Consider the following 17,611-nt stretch of genomic DNA (forward strand, 5'->3'; position numbering starts at 1 on the left):
TGAATCCAGAACACAACTCTTAGTAAGAGTGGTTAGCATTATGGATGAAATCCAGCCAATGTCCTCAGTGGGTTGGAGTCTCCCCCGGCCAAAGAACCTGCACCATTTTGCTGCAGGTGGATGGGTAGGGCTGGTAGGGAATGCACTGTGTAGCTTAAAGCCCTGTTCCATGTGTGGTAGCATAGAGGCAGTAAGAGAGGGAAGAGTGTGGGAAGATCCATCACTGAGAGTCTTACTCCAGTAACATCTTTTTATGGCCGTACCTGGTGACTATGGAAATCCTCACAGGGATTGATAAATGCTGGTGAGAATCATAACACACGACATAACTGCTCATTCTGGTGCTCTCAAGGCAGATTTCTGCTGCTCTAAAAGCCGATGCCTCAATATCTACTAATTAGTCCACTGTACACTTTCAGGAGATGGGTCAAGGGGCACACACTAGATTTTTGCATGTCAGAGACGAGGAAAATCAATTTCAATCCCCCAAAGAGTGAATTACGGGTATAGGTCACTGAACACTATCAGTTGCTTTATGCCAACAGACCCTTAAATGGTAATTTTGCACACACACAAAAAATCTCCGGGAGCAGAACTTCTGCAAATTTCAGTTTCAGTATCTGCTCGTAAGAACAGAGCAGGCAAAGGGATGAAAGCATTGCATGCATGCCCTCATCCAAACACAACTGGCAGGTGACATTTTTGGCCTACTACTTTTTGAAAGCAAGTTCCAACTCATTCATTAATTTGAGCATCTGAGAAATCAATGACCTTTTAATTTTCCTCATAACACTGAGGAACAGTATGCAGATGCTATTTTACCCTGTTCTTGCTCATAGCCCAATAAAAATCAATTTGTTTGGTTAGTAAATATCACAGAAGCACATCAAACCACATACGTTTTCTTAGCGAATTAATATCAATTAACATGTTCCATTTGGCATATGGGAACTAAATTCAGACCCTGTGCAAGTCCATTCAAAAGCAATAGACTTGTACACACTAACATCAGACCTAAATTTGACCTAGAGAGAGTATTTTGTGTCTGATGCATATTGAGGATCCAGGACACAAGTGTAATAAAGTACTAACTGTTCTTGCATTAGTCCATATTGTATGCCCAGCCTATGTGAAGAGTTCCTGTTGGTACCAATAGTATCTACAATCTAGATACAGGGTGACTGCTGTGTTTCTCGCAAGAGCAATGGAAAATATCAACAACAGGGATAAGACTAGTAGATGGAGAGGATAGTCTTCCCTTTGGCTGGCCATTGGCTATGGAACTCCTTCCACAAGGCTTATGAACAATCACAAGCCATTAGCATCTCACCATGCTTGGAACCTGCTAACACCAAAACTGCTGCATGAAACAATTAAGTGAGCTTACTGAGAGAGATAATATCATGACTTGTAGCCTGGAGGAGCATGTGAAGAGATTGAAAGTGGGCTGCATTTACCATCTCACCTCTATTCATGGATAAAACATTGGTCCTTTGAGAGTTCTGAGACACCAATCCTCTTCAAAAAAATGTAAGGAAGCAAATGAAACTTCCCATTCTTAACATTACTGCACTCTTTACAGGAAGAGAGTTTTTATTGAGCACTGTCAAATTATCGTAGATGAAAAATCTCCATCAACTTCAGTGGAAAGAGTTTTAGAAGAGCAGTCTTATGTTGGAGTTGCTAACCAGAGCTTGGAGTTGTATTATAAACAATATAGTTTTAACTGTATTCATCAATTTAAACATGAGGGAGCAAATTCAGACCTGGTGCGAGTCTGCACAGCTCCAATCATGTCAATGGAATTGCATTCACTTGCACCAGGTTCTTAATTACTAACATATCTAAACTTATATTGAAGTCAACAATTTCTGAATTAAGAGCTATGTATGATCTTGATAAAATACACAGAGAAAAACTCAGGCCAAGCTGCTTTAGGACTAGTGGGAAGAGAGATTTCCTTTCTCCCTTCCACTTACTTGAAGTATTTACCTTGAAATTAGGTAGCATAGTCCTATATTTTGCTAACTAAACTTTTGGTGCTCTTAAAATAAAGGGAATAATATGTATGTATGTATGTATAAGGCACACCATACCAGAAGGCATCCAGTTAATCAGGAATAATATAAAGCAAGGACTATACAAATTTTGCTATCTAATTCTGTCAATGCACTTAATTCCTAACCCCCAACTCATGCTATTTCACTTGTGTGCCCTTATTTGAGGAGGATAACATCAAACTGTGAGATGATTTCTGATGGACAAATATCCAGCACAGCAATGAAGCAAAATCACTTTCACTTCTGAGAGTGAGAGTATAGGGGCACTTCCTGCTTTTTGGCTTTTTCCTTTCTCTTGCACGGGTACTCTGGGAATGAACTTTAAGAGTGAATGCTGGGGAGACAGAACAGGAAGAATGCCCTTAAGGAAAGAAGGCCTCCACATTCAGGGTCAGAGAACTGGCATAAACTCCAGGACAGAAGAGTTTTCTATTATTACATTTTTTGATTATTTTAACTCATTTTGATTTCTGGTTATAAAATTAGCCTTTGAAGAAATCCTTTGCTGACTACATTGAGTCTTCTTTCTGCATAGTCAGTCCACTAGTGATCTAACCCAAAATTTGAGTCCATAACTTGGGAGGCAAAGTGCAGTAATCCATTGTGCCATCTAGTTCCATATGAACAGTTCTGTTATATGGTGCAAATTTATAGGGAATGTAACAACCCAGAATGGTAGGAGTAAGGGTAATGAAAATCTAAATGCATGGAAGTTCTACAAATCCCACAGATTTTGAGAGTCTTCAGTTTGGGTATTTCCAATTTATTCTACAAAATGTTTTCATTTAAAAAAAAACAGTCTGAAGATTCATAGTGAGAAGTTTAGCAGAATAACTAGAATAGAATAGAATAGAATAGAATAGAATTTTCTGGTTGTAAAATTAATCCTTCAAATGTAAACCTGTGCAGTGCTATCTTCTTCCGTCTGCATACAGAAAAATGGTAACAATAGCTCTAAGAGACTAATTTGGGCTGCTTCACTTATCTCAGTGGGGTGTTGACTCTGAAAACTAATGATAATATAAAACCCAAAGCTGTTAACTATTTTGATTTAGTTGGGGATTGGTCCTACTTTGAGCAGGGGGTTGGACCAGATGACCTCTCAGGTCCCTTCCAACCCTGATATTCTATGATTCACTATTCTGCATTCAAGCAAACATGTAGCCAACATGCTTTATCCAATGTGGTTGGCTACTCATTTGAAAGAACATTCCACAGAGATAAAATTTTAAAGATGTAAATAACCGAATTGTATATTTTCCATGGATTTCCAGTGTACCCGGATTTGAGTTACCAAATTATTTACTAGTCTCTCACAGGATGACTTAAGGAGTGCCTTTTTTCTACACTTAATTTGTAAACTGTTCACAACATATACATAATTAAAGACATCCAAAAGCATATATGCACTAAGGTCTCTTATGTAATAAACCTGAGACTGAAAATATGAACCAAGTGTATGGAATCTTAAGCTTCTGTCAAAGTATTCAGAATAAATAGTAAGGGGATGGTAGTGCTTAATTGATTCATCTATGGATGAGATTACAGAAAAAAAAATCCTAAGGCCAACGTACAGTAAACAAGAAAGTAATTTATGTCTTGTCTCTAACATAATCCACCTTTCAATGTCAAATTAAAGATGCTTAATCAAAACTGACTCAATGTTCTGTCTCCTGCTGAAATAGAGCAGTTGCAGTGAAATATTAAAATGACCAGGCGATCATGACATCATTTAAAACTTGCCCAGTGAAAATGTGGATTTAAATGTCATCATTCGCAGACATCTAAACTAATAATGCATTTGTGTTAAGCTTGGATCATCACCTGCATCTTTTAAGCAGTAGTGTCATGTTTAAAACTATTATTTGGTATCTTCTACCAAGGAAACACCCAATATTGGAAACCTCCCAGACTTTCCCCAATGATGGCCCAGATTCAGGCCTACAGCCATGGAGCACAGCTCAGTAGAAAGGTACAAAATGACTTTAAACACTGCATGTTTCTGTGTGGCTTTATTCAATGAGCAGTCGACATCCTGACATAAGCAAGCACTTAGAAAAATTTACTATAGGCTGAATACTGATGCTCTTAATTCAGTATTCATTCCCATTTACTTAGTCCTTATTCAGGCCAACTCCCATTCACAGACCAAAGATTTTAGGATTTGGTCCTATATAGATTCTTAATATATCTTCCATAATTTCTGTAACATATGTTCAGAAGCTATTTAGAGGAGAATATGTCCAAAACATATGAACCAAGGTCCTCCAATTAATTTGTTTTTAAGCCACCCAGGGGAATGCTTTTGAATAAAATGATGCTATTTTAGCTGGAGTCTAGCATTCTCTATTTAACTGTTTGTAGCATAACTCATGATGCTTGATGCATACTGACATGCTTTTAAATAACTGAAGTAATTCTCCTGTGAATATTCCAAGTTAAGATCTATTGGCTCTTATTTTAAAACTATTCTCACTGTTTGGATGACTAATCAGCTTTGTGTGAGCAAAGGCTTCTGTATGAGGACAGTTGACTGGAATTATTTTTCTAAAGGAATGATAATGTATTTGTCTGCAGTGTCCTTAAAAAAGAGATCAGAGTGTCCAGATTGTTGTGTTGATCTGAGGGGAAAAAAAATCAGATGACCCCCGTCATTTCACTCTCTCTCTTTATGTTATCTGAGTATATATCTAATACTATAAGTAACTGCCCTTCCAAATAATTAGTAGGAGATAGGGGAGAGAACTACATATCAGGTCACCGGGTGAATATTCTAGTCCTACAATTACATGGTCATGCTAAAGTTTTACCATCAAATCTTTTCCTCTTTAGTAAATAGACTTTAACTGTAATGACCTACTGCACACTGCCGGCTTCTCAGTATTCATTACCAAGGTATCAGGATGTTCCTGCAGTCAGTTTTCCAGATGGGTTGTCATATAATATAAAACTGAAGAACACTCACCCCAAATCCATAAACTCAGTTGGCAAATGCAAGGTGTTTGTGTGAATTTAACGCATTCTCCTTGCCCACAAAAAGCTAGATGTTGCAATTATGAGTTGGGGGGGAGGGGAATTCAATCTTTGTAAAATATTTGAAGTCACTGTAAAATATACTTGAAATGAGTGAAGCAGATATTGTTAATGCAGTCGCTCTTCCCATTTGCTCAGGATTTCAGATTTTCAGATACAGCCTGAACCTCTCTAGTCCGGCACCCTTGGGACCTGACTGGTGCCAGACCAGAGAACTTACTGAACCCCAGGAGGTCAATATTGTAGCAAGCGGGTCTCTTTTTATTTTTATCTCACCGAGGTGAATAAATACACCAACGCTTTCAACACAGCCTAGCCAAAGCTTATTGGCTCTCTTCATAACAAAGTGTTAGTGTTGTTACACAATTTTACTGTATTGGCACAAGGAAATAAGTAGATAAAAGCATAAAAAAATAAAATAAAATCATGCCAGACCATGGATATTGCTGGACCAGAGAGTGCCAGACTAGCGAGGTTCAACCTGTACGACCAAGGCTCATGATTTACTGCTAATAATTCTTCACACATTTTTGACAGCTGTTCACCAAAATGGTTTTCAGAAAAGACAGAGGGAGAATTTCTAAAGCACGTAGCTAATAGTTCCATTGCTAATGCCAAGAGCATCAAAATAGCACAGGCATCCCTTTTCAAAATAATGCATATTTTAATCATGTTATCCCTCAAATCAGAGTTCTTCATAGAATTGGAAATCACCCCACTCAACTGGCTTTCTCGTATTAAAACTTTTTTCTCCCATGTACATGTTTTGAGAAATCTTGCCTAAGTTTTCTTTTTTGTGTTTTATATAGGGGGATTTCAATAAAATCTGGTAAGGTGGTAGCTTACAAGAAATCTCTGCAGCTATCACTCAAGTAGTTCTTCGGGAAGATCTGTACTGGCTCTCATGTATTTTTACAGCTTACATTAAGAGAATTTTTGACTGGTTCCACATGCAGAAGTATATCTCCTGCCTAGAACAATTCAGAGAGAAAATGTCATGCCAGTGAGCCATACTCTTCACTTCCACCCAGTGTCAGACCATTTTCTATATCTTATTCCTAATCTAAAAGACTTCATTTGGTTAGGTCCAGCCTACAACATGGACTACCTGTATTTCAAATACCACCTGAAGACAAAATTCTGCTGTGATGACTACAAGAATCAACCAGTGATGTTTACATTGTGAGATAATTGAGGACAGCTGATTTTATTTCATTTTGATTATTTAATACAAATTGTTTTTAAGAGGTCTGGAGCCATCAAGATGAGTATTTGCCAATCTATGTAACTGCATGATCTTATTTTGTTAACCCATTATCCCCCCTGCCTTTCCTCCTCTAGTTTATTACACTCAGTTGCTGTGTGTCAAATTAGATTGCCTCAAAAAGCTTTCCCTCTGATTTGAAATATGGACCCTATGTACACCTCTGTTTGTACAGTACTCTGTACATGGGGCCTGGACCCTCACTGAGTTCTCTACACTATACTTTAATACAAAATAAATGATAATGTTTGCACACAGCAAGGCCTATTCCTGCAAGGCGTGAGCGCTGTCAGGTTGCACAAATGTCAACAGGAGCTGAAGCTCAGCATGACACAGGATTGGGGTCAATACCTAGATTGTTTTGTTCCAGGGGACGCTATGATTGATGGAGACCATGAGGAAACTTTCAGGTGCTAGAGGAGGTGAATTTTCAGTAAAATGCCTCTAGGTCTAGAACTTTCTCCTGCCATAACTCAGACTAAGACAAGTCTCATCTATTTAGAGTGCAATGTAAGATTAATTTATTTGAACACAACTTACTCTAAAAATCGAAGACTCAGAATGACCAGCATACCCTCCTTCCTCCAAAAGATCCACTGAAATATAACCTACAGGAGGAAAGAAGAACATAGTAATGCCAGCAACTGGCTCCTCAAATCTGCTGTTTTCTATAAGCCGAAAAAGTATCCATTGGACGTGACAGAAGAGAAAGACCTGAGTGTATTGGTCAATCTCAGGATGCAACCACAAAAAAGGGTAATGCACTTCTAGAAAGCATCGGGTGAGGTATTTCCAGCAAAGACAAGGAAGTGTTAGCAACAGGGCTGAAAGTAAGGTGGTACAGGCCGGCACAGCGTACTGGTAAAAGATGGCCACCAGTACTAGCCCGTACCGCTGACTTTAAAGCGCCGCTGCGGCAGCGCTTTAAAGACTCTGCTTAAATTGCTGCTGCGGCAGCGCTTTAACGTCGCTGCCCCTTTACCAGCAGGGCCGCCAGTGAGGGGGCACAAAAGGGGCGGTGACGTTAAAGCCGCTGACGGGGGGATGGGGTGGACAAAAGAAGTAGCTGCACCAGAGCCATGATTTAAAAGGGCCTGGGGCTCAGGCCACCACTGCCGCTACCACAACAGCACCAGCCAGAGTCCCAGGCCCTTTAATCGCCGCTGGAGCCCCGGCCGGTGCAGGCCAGGGTGATCAGATGGACTGGCTGGGGGAGGCTGACCCTCAGCCCCGCCCATTCCCGGGGGCCAGAGCGGCCCCGTACTGGTAAGAGATCCATTTTACTTTCACCCCTGGTTAGTAACATTATACAAGACAAAGTGAGCCCTCATCTGGAATAGCATGTGCGATTCTGGTTTCCCATGTTTCAGAAAGACTAATTCAAACTAGAACAAGTGCAGAGAAAGACTAGATGATCAGAGGAATGGAAAACCTAATTTACAAGAGCAGACTCAAAGAGCTTGGCTTGTTTAGCCTAATCAGACAAAGGCTGAAGGGAGATATGAGTACTCTCTATAAATACATCAGAGAGATAAATACCTGGGAGGAAGAGGAGTTATTAAGTTAATGGCCAATGTTGACACAAGAACAAATGGATATAAACTGGCCATAAACAAGTTTAGGCTTGAAATTAGATGAAGGTTTCTAACCATCAAAGGAGTGAAGTTCTGGAACATTTTCCCAAGGGGAGCAGTGGGGGGAAAAACATAACTGAGCTTGATAAGTTTATGGAGGGGATATGAGATGGGCCACATGCTATTGTAGGCAATCAGCAATTGCTAGTAACAATTATCCAAACAGCTGGAGATGGGGTACTAGATGAGTAGGGCTCTGAGTTACTACAGAGAGTTCTTTCCCTGGTGTCTGGCTGGTGGGTCTGATTGCCTTATCTGGGGTCAGGAAGGACTCTTCCCCCAGGGCAGATTAAGAGAAACCCTGGGAGTTTTTTGCCTTCCTCTGCAGCATGGGGCCTGGGTCACTTTGTGGTTTAAACTGGTGGATTCTCAGTAACTTGAAGTCTTTAACTCACAATTTGAGGCCTTCAGTAACTCACTTTAAGGTTATAGGTCTATTTAAGGAGTGGGTGGGTGAGGTTCTGTGGCCTGCAATGTACAGCAGGTCAGACTAGATGATCTTGATGGTCCCTTCTGACCTTAAAGTCTATACTACCTAGAAATTATGGTGATCAGCACAATAGAGATAAATGCAGTAGTTCATAGATTCCAGGGCCAGAAAGGACCATTGTGATTATCTAGTCTGACCTCCTGCATGACACAGGCCATAGAATTTCCCCCAAATAATTCCTTTTGAATCCAATCCAAGCATCCAACCTTTATTTAAGAACCGCCAGTGATGGAGAATTCACCATACTCTCACCGTTAAAAATTTACATTTTATTGCCTGTCTGAATTTGTCTAGCTTTAACTTCCAGCTGATGAATCTTAACATACCTTTGTCTGCTAGATTGAACAGCCCATTATTAAACATTTGTTCCCCCTGTAGCTACTTATAGACTGTGATCAAGTCACCCCTTAACCTTCTCTTTGTTCAGATAAATAGACTGAGCTTTTTGAGTCTGTCACTATAAGGCACGTTTTCTAATCCTTTAATCATTCTTGTGGCTCTTCTCTCAACCCTCTCCAATTTATCAACATCCTTCTTGAACTGGAGACACCAGAACTGGGCACAGTTCTCCAGCAGTGGTAAAATCACCTCTATTCCTACTCAAGATTCCCCCGTTTATGCATCCAAGGATCCCATTCGCCGTTTTTTTGTTTTGTTTTGTTTTGTTTTTTGGGCAGCTCATGTTCAGCCAATTATCCACTTTGATTCCTAAATCTTTTTTCAGAGTCACTCCTTTCTAGGACAGACTTCCCCATGTTGTAAGTATGGCCTGCATTCTTTGTTTCTAGATGTGTACATCTGCATTTAGCCATATTAAAATGCATATTGTTTGCTTGCACACACCTTACCAAGCAAACCAGATCAATCTATATCTGTGACCTATCCTCTTCATTATTTTCCAGTCCCTGAATCTTTGTATCATCTGCAAACTTCATCAGTGGTCCCTCAAAGTCCCACCTCTACCATAATGCCTACAACTAACTATAAATGACTTGACTTTAGCATGAAATAATATAGTTACAGACGTGTGTCATGTGTGTCACTGAACCTTTGCATTGTCTGAATAGGGTAATTATTAGATGGTTACCATAATTATTTATTGTTCTACCTTTTTACCCTACTCTCCACCCGAGTGCTTTTTTTAAGAATGCAAGATCTTCAGGCCTCGGACTATGCCTTCTTTTATGTCTGGAAAGTGCTTCTTAGCACATTGTGGGCACTGAAAAATACAAGCAAATAAACCACCACCATTTATATTATTAGTTGGTAGAATTTATATTGCACCAGAACATTGCAGCCCTAAACCATCTCCATTGGAATGTTGCATTTCAAGAGTTTATCTTGTTCCCTGTAGCAAGCATGGACTCCTGTGTTAACTACTGCTTATCAATGACATTGAAAAAGGCTCAGTCATTTTGAAAACCCAATTATTGCTTGAAGTTTCCTTTATATTGAAATACCAGATCCATCTTCCCCATAGGGTAGCTTTATAAGTATGCAAGATAAATGTAAAATTGATAACATAGAAGTTGTTGAACTTGTATTTCAAACTATTTCCACCATATGCACTTTGGACTTTTGTAATACTATCAACTTATTAGCCTATTATTATTAATCATTCATAGTATGATAAAGCCTATAAACCTCAACCAGATCAGCCAACATATTGTGCTAGGCACTATACAAACAGATAGTAAGTGACAGTCTCTGCTCCAAAGAGCTTACAAATCTAAAAGACAAGACATGATATAGAAGTGAAATAAACAAATTTAGGGAGACAACAAACAAAGGGCAAAATATCAGCAATGATTTTAGTAAGAATTAACATAAAATAGCTGGGTGCACAATTTGCAGCCTGTCAGCACCAGTAATCTAAGCACTATGATGGAAGAAATTATTAACTGAATTCATTTTGCGTGGTCAAATTCTGCCCTCATCAATTCTTTTTCACATAGTCTTTTATATCACATATCACTGTAGTATCTGAGCACCTTCCAGTCTTGTACATGTTCTACACCTGTGTGCCCCAACATGGAGACAGTGGGGTTGCCAGGTGTAATCTAGGTCAATATCTGAAGACCATGATGGAGACAAGTGGAGAAGAAACTTCTGCAGAACATTTCTTGCTGATGGATGCATGAAACGGAAAGGACACAGCTTGATTCTTAGATCCCAGACTGAATTCTCAGGGCTGGCAGCTTGAACTAATATCTCGATATATGTAAATTGAGCAAATTTCATTTAAAAGTCAATGAGATGAGAAATGTGGAACCACATGAAGCCATGTTACGGTCACTTGTCAGAGTAGTGGTCAGGCCCTTTTGAGTGGTCAAGGAGCATAGTGTTATATAAATAGATTCTAGGTTATCCTGGCCAAGAAATCCCCCTAATTCATAGAGATTAAGGCCAGAAGGGACCACAAGATTACCTAGTCTGACCCCCTCTATCTCACAGGCCATCCACAGCACAGAGCACCCTCACACTAAACTCAACAACTCAGTTTAGACGGAAGTATTACAGCCTAATGTTTCTTTACATAGCACCTATAGATGCTGAGCATTGCCAGTTCCGAAGGCAGTTGTGGGTGCTCAGTACCTCTCTGCATCATTTCCCCAGAGAGCACCAGATGAGACCTCCCCTTGGACCTGCTGCACACACAGCGTGAGCTAATATGGAGGGCGCTAGGACACTGAAGAGTCCAAAGAGTCAGGAACTGTAACCTAGGCAATTAACAACAGGCTGCTTTTCTCTACTTTCTCCCTCTCCCCTCAGACACACACACCAACTGCCAGGCACTGGTGCTTCTTTCCCCCCTCCCACGCGCGCGCACACATACAAACTGCCCGTCTCTACAGCTCCTTCCTCCCACCCACCTCCCCCTCCTTTTGCCCACACTCCCCTATTCTGCCAGCCTCTACAGCTAAACATTAATATGGCCAAAGAGACAAATCAAAATATTAACTTCTTTTCAGTGATTGCTTCGGGAAATGAAGGTACCAGCTCCTAGATCAATGTCTAATGCCACACACAATACAGATTTACAATACACGTCTCCTCTCTCCAGCAGCCAACACAGAACTAGGCTGAAATATACGATTTTCTAAGGGGAAAGCACAGTTTAGGTACAATGTGTTATGGCAGAATCTGAGAAAGAGCAATAAAGTACTAACATATAGATATAGAGAGATATACAGTTAGGTGTTGGCCAGACTGAAAATGCCTGGTTGTGTGGCTGCATTCTTACATGTTGCAGATTTTAAGGTAAAGTCCATGGGTGTGTTTTAATCCCCCACTCAAACAACAAAAGAAAGAAGGAAGGAGATGAGAGAATCGGGGAAACAAGGAAGGGAATAAGGGGCAACACCAGAAAGGGGAGAAACAAAGGGAAGGGAATAAAAACCAGTCTAGAAAGAAACAAAGAAGGTAAGCAAGCATCCTCCTTTCGTGTGATGGAAACCCCAGGCAACACATCCCACTCACTGCTCCAACGCCCCCAAAGCCTGCCTGGGTTCTGGCCATGTAGGTGCTGCTGCTGCTGCTGCATTAAAACCACCATCCACGCACAAGCCGCTGGAGCAAACCCTCAGCATTTCCAAAGTAGACAGTCCCCAACCTACTCCTCTACCCCAGAGCCAAATGCTTGGCCCTCTGCATTAGTGCCTGTCCAGACTCCTCTCTGGAAATTCATCACTTGACCCTCTTAGGACAATATTTCGGGGGGGGGGGGGGTAGGGGGCAGAATTGTTAGACAATAAAAAGAGGAAGACTGTGTGTTGGCGGGGGAAGAGGTATTTCAGCCACCTGGAATTGCATCATTATTTAATATAAGCAGAATTATATCTGGGTACCTTCTATTTTTTAAAAGAACTTTTGAAGCATCTAAGTGATTTAAATATCTATGCACTGGATATTGTAGCCTTACCTGTCAGATGTCATTCTGGGGGGTAGTGAAAATCCTCAGTTTGCTAAATTGCACCACTTGATCAGGTTACTATGGAAATCATCTTGAGGGGGGGGGGGGAAGCCACCCTCATCCTCTCCACCACCAAGGAGGAAACTGATCCAGTGAGCAGATGAGCCCCGAGCAGGAGCTCTATGCCTCTTCCTCTGTGTATGTCTCGCTGTCTCTCCCTTTCTTTCCCTCTTCCCTTCCTCTCTCCCTCCCCCAGAGGACTCAGCAGGGTGATCAGATCTTCGCCTGGCTGCCAGAGCCTGGAAGCAAAAGGACAGTCTCACACCAGCAGCCCCAGCCCGGCGCTTTGCTGCGAGTGGTGCTGTTTCCCAGCCGCACAGCTGGAATTTAAAGCGATAGTGCCTGAGAAAAAAATCTCAGCTTTTCTAAGATCGTTTCCAGCTGATGGGCGGGGGGGAGGTTAACTAGAAGTTTCCTGTAGCGACCTTGCATGTTTCTATGAGAGGCCCTATGCATTATGAATGATTTGTATTCCAGTAGTACCCAATGGCCCCAACAAAGATCAGGGCTCATTTGCACTAAGCACTGGACACACGCGCGGTCCCAGACAGTTGCAATTTAAACACAAAAGATGGACAAAAAGGGAGGGGAAAGGTATGAACGATATTCTAGAAAAAACAGTCCCTGCACCTGCAATTTTGGGGCTAAGAAAAGAAGTACGCCTGAAAGGTAACCAGCGTCTCTGGTTTTAATTACACCTATATCAAAATAACACAAGCAAGGCCAAGCATGAGCAGATGAGCTTTACCTGCAAGACCTACACAGTGGTTTAGAGGATGGAATCCTGGCCCCGATCTGAAGCCAGACAACAAAGCAAACTGTAGCAACAAATGCAACCCGCAGATGCACACAAGGATTGTGGCCAGTGAATAGACATAGTTAGTTAAGCAACTCATTAGGCTACCACCCTCACCCCCTCTGACCTACCAATGTCCTCCACCCCCTTGGACACTGCCACATTGGCCTGTTTCAGACTACCCATGTACGATCCCACTCAAATCAATTTAGCTTCCCCACTTCCCTGGGGCAGCTCCACGGTTGTTCAAGTCTAGCCCATAGGAGGGGCAGCTTTCACCCATAGCAAGTAGTACCATGCAGCCCTTGTAAATATATTGCAGAAGAAAGCCAAATATTGCTGTATTTCATAACACACGAACTAGGGGTCACCAAATGAAATTACTAGGCAGCAGCTTTAAAACAAACAAAAGGAAATATTTTTTCCAAACAACACACAGTCAACCTGTGGAACTCCTTGCCAGAGGATGTTGTGAAGGCCAAAACTATAACAGAGTTCAAAAAAGAACTAGATAAATTAATGGAGGATGGGTCCATCAATGGCTATTAGCCAGGATGGGCAGGGATGGTGTCCCTGGCCTCTGTTTGCCAGAAGCTGGAAATGGCCAACAGGATGGATCACTTGATGATTACCTGTTCTGTTCATTCCCTCTGGGGCACCTGGCATTGGCCACTGTCGGAAGACAGGATACTGGGCTAGGTGGATCTTTGGTCTGATCCAGTATGGCCATTCTTATGCGTGGGGATAGGCTGCTGAATTATTTCAGCTCTTAGGAATGTTTGGCCTCCCTAGTATTCAGATGGCCCAAATCTGTTCTGTTGCTGGTGACAGCATCATACCTGCTCCCATCCTAGTTGGGGAAAGGGTGAGAAGATCCTCAGGTGCCCACTCTCTCCTTCTCCCAGCACTGACAGGGAGACCAACCACAGAGTGGGAGAAAGGAAGCCTGGGTGGACAGGAAGGGGAAAGACAAAAGATTTCCAGGCGGAGAGCCAACCCGTGGGGAGAAAGAGCCACTAAGTCAACATGCCAGGGCTCCCCATTTCCTACACTGGGGGTGTGGTGAAGGTGTGGGTTTATTCTCACCTCCCTCTGCATAAGAGGAGGAAGAGGAGTACTTAGCCAGTGGTGGCATAGGGAGAGATTTTCCACAGGTAAAAAAGGCCCCCAAATCCCATTTGTGTCTTTGAGAAAACTTCCCTCTTAAACATCACCGGCTAGCCAGACCTGGATTTATTACAACTATGAGGGCAAATCAACACTGCTGCTGTCATAATTGTACCCACTAGCGCACTGGGGCGGGGGGGGTGAGAAATTAGCAAAGAGAGTGATACTTAGTAGATTTTGGGGGGTGGGGGCTTAAAACTATCTGTATCGTGAGGTGTTTGCCTCTCCTAAACAATTACAGGCACTTGAACCAACAATTTCCATTTAGGAAAATGGTAAGATATGGGAGAAACAACAGCTAGCAATACTTCAAGACCTTAATGCTAGGGGAAAAAAAAAAGACCATTGGCAAGTATGTAACATAAGGCAGGTGTTGATATTCAGTTTCCCCTGATGCCCAATTATCCAAATCTCACCATATATTGCAATATACTAATTCTGCCATCTAAACAGAATAATATAGATTTTTGCTCGTAGTTTGCAAAGTGCAATAGAAAGTAGAAGGGCACTTATGCCTGCCTCTCTCTAAGGTGCAAGACAGAAGAGAGGCCAACAGTAGTAATATCCTTAATGATAAAGCACGGTACAAAACTTCATGTGATGCATCTCCAAGAAAAGAGGAAAAGATAATTATCATCCAAGCAGCTGGGAAGCTTAGACTCAAGGAGCAGGTCATTTCTTTTTTATAAGCAGCCAGACACAGGATTAGTAAATTATCTTAGGCTACTTTGTTACAATATGTTCCTACAGAGTTTTGTTCTGAACAGGTGGCAACACACACACCACACCAACTCCTTTCTGTCCAGTTCTAGTCTGTTTGTAATGGCCTCTCTCCGCTTCCAAAAAAGTTGTGTGGTTACACTTCTCCCCTGTAAGGCATATCTTCTTATTTCTGACTGTTGCGCCTCACAGGTTATACAGCTGTGGGAGTCTGTCTGTCTCAGACTGCCAGGCAATACAAATAGTAACCACTTGAAGAATAGTGTTTTCATCAATAGTGCACTGGAAAGCAACCCTCCAGGTCAAAGACATGTCTATCAAATGTTTTCTAAGCCAATTTATTTACCAGTGAGGAGCCTCTGCAGTGGTTTTAACTATTTGTTGGAAAGTTGCTTCTAATCTTATTTAGAAGTTATTTCATTACATTAACTCAATATTTTTGCCATTTATTGTAGGTAACCAACATGTTATTACTAACAATACCAGGGAATAATAAAGAGATGCTTAAATCCTAAGGCGAGAGGCACCTTAGCAATAAGAAAGGTGGTCGTAATATCTAACACATTCTGCTTGTCAAGGCTTTTCATCCTTAATAAGGGAAAGTTACCAGACGGAAGAAGAAAAGGAAGGGAAGTTTTTTGCAAGTACTCTTGAGATAGCTGTAACTCAGATTTGCAAAACTGTGCATAGGAAAATATTATATCAAATTACATTGTACTCTCTTCCTGTGGGATATAAATGCATATATTTGATGCAAAGGATGGAGTGCTTTAAATGTAAATTTATTTCAAATATATTTACAATAATTAAGGGCAACACATTAATTTAAAATTGCAGTATCTTGGCTTGTGTATTTAAATGAGATCAATTATCTTAGCTAATGTGCATTCATGTAAGTGGAGTGGCAAAACAAAGAAAAGCATACAATGACAAAATAATAAATCGGTCCCTGTGGACTAGGTACATTCATTTCCTTAGAAATTACATCACCAAAGGACACGTGACCTTGTCCACAACTCCTAGAGGAGTCTCCCACCAGTCATAAAGAATTGCTCAATATCACTTGTCATGTGCATTAGTACCCTATGCGTGGTAATTCCACATCTTGAACAACATTTACTTTTTAAGACTCATGAAATACCTAATGGCAAAAAGTTGTGTTCTGTTTCTGCTTCCAGCCGTATATTGCATATTAAAAACAAACAGCCAGTGTTCATGTAATGTTAAGGTTTTAGAATTTCCTAACTTTTTAAAGTTTCTGCCATAAATGTTAACTTAGCCATGTTGCACATCCTGTGTATTTTATGGTATAGAACTGCACAAACAGGTCGTACTCAACTAGGAAAATGTTGTAACCTCTTATCACTAGTAATCCACATTTGCTAATAAATGTAAATGTCCAAAACAAAAGCTGCACTGTAATCTTGATTAAAGGAAAAGGAGTGTAAGTAAAAATAATTAATTAAGGCTGCAGAGTTCCACATCAGGATATTTTACCTTTAAATACACAAAGCCTTTTGCAAGAATTGAACTCCCCTGGATGGCACATTCACCTGCACATCCATGTGTAACCCTTGCATATCTCCCTTCACTGCACAAACAGGACAGTTTATGTCAACACAGATCTGCTTCCAAGAAAGACTCCAATATGAAAGCAATTGCTGAAGCCCTCTTTTTGGAGCACTGGTTTTAATCCAAATATCACAACAGCTAGCACCCACATCTTCAGAAAATAACCAGTGGGTGTTGGGGAAGGTCGTGAGAAACTCTCTGCATGAATTAAAAGCCAGGGATTTTTCCACAAGGGGAGGAGGATTAAAAAGGCTGAGGAGAGGCAGTTCTGAAATTTGGAAGAGACAAAGGGGGAACTGAGGGGAGAGCCCAAGCTCACATCTTATCCTCTGCAAGCACCAGTCCCTAGCATTGACACAAGGAACCCAAGACTCTGAACAGCCAGTATTGCCAATGTCACAAGATCAAAAGTCATGGGACAGACAAATAAATAAGTAAAAATCAGCAGACGATCTTATAACTCATGAGATTTATACAACACCACAATTCCTGTCTTCATCTTGCCCTGTGTGCAAAGTCAGCCTGACACAGACCCCAAGGGCACACGTAGAAACTGAGGGGGCCTCCTGCGCCTGTCTCTGGAATGATGGAAGACAGAATCCGGGGCCCTCCACTTCACTCACACCTTAAACTCTGGTCAGTGTTCCCCTGCTCCCCTGCCTGTCCTCAGACCCTATTCCCAGAGCTCCATCCTTCTCCAAGTAGGTACTGCCCACCCCAGGCAGGAATCCAGCAGCAGTGGGAAGAAGAGAGCAGCTCAGTGGCAGTGTGCTGGTTTCCTGCAGGGGTCCCGCTAACCCTTCTGCCCCCGCCCTGGCTGGGACCCATCCTCTGACTTTGTTCCCTGCAGTTTGGAGCTGGTGCTCTTGGCTCCTGGTTTGGCCCTGTGGCTACTTCCCTCC

General features: G+C 41.6%; 1 protein-coding gene across 1 annotated transcript in view; it reads right to left on the minus strand.

Annotated features, from left to right (window-relative positions):
* The window catches only part of NAV3 (neuron navigator 3), an 862,925-nt gene that overhangs the window by 770,124 nt on the left and 75,190 nt on the right, over positions 1–17,611 (minus strand). Inside the window, exon 8 of the mRNA XM_039497831.1 lies at positions 6,898–6,965. The gene's annotated coding sequence lies outside the window, so the exon portion shown is untranslated. The remainder of the gene's footprint in view (positions 1–6,897; positions 6,966–17,611) is intronic.

The sequence above is a fragment of the Mauremys reevesii genome, linkage group 1 (assembly GCF_016161935.1).
Source record: "Mauremys reevesii isolate NIE-2019 linkage group 1, ASM1616193v1, whole genome shotgun sequence".
Lineage (NCBI taxonomy): Eukaryota > Metazoa > Chordata > Testudines > Geoemydidae > Mauremys > Mauremys reevesii.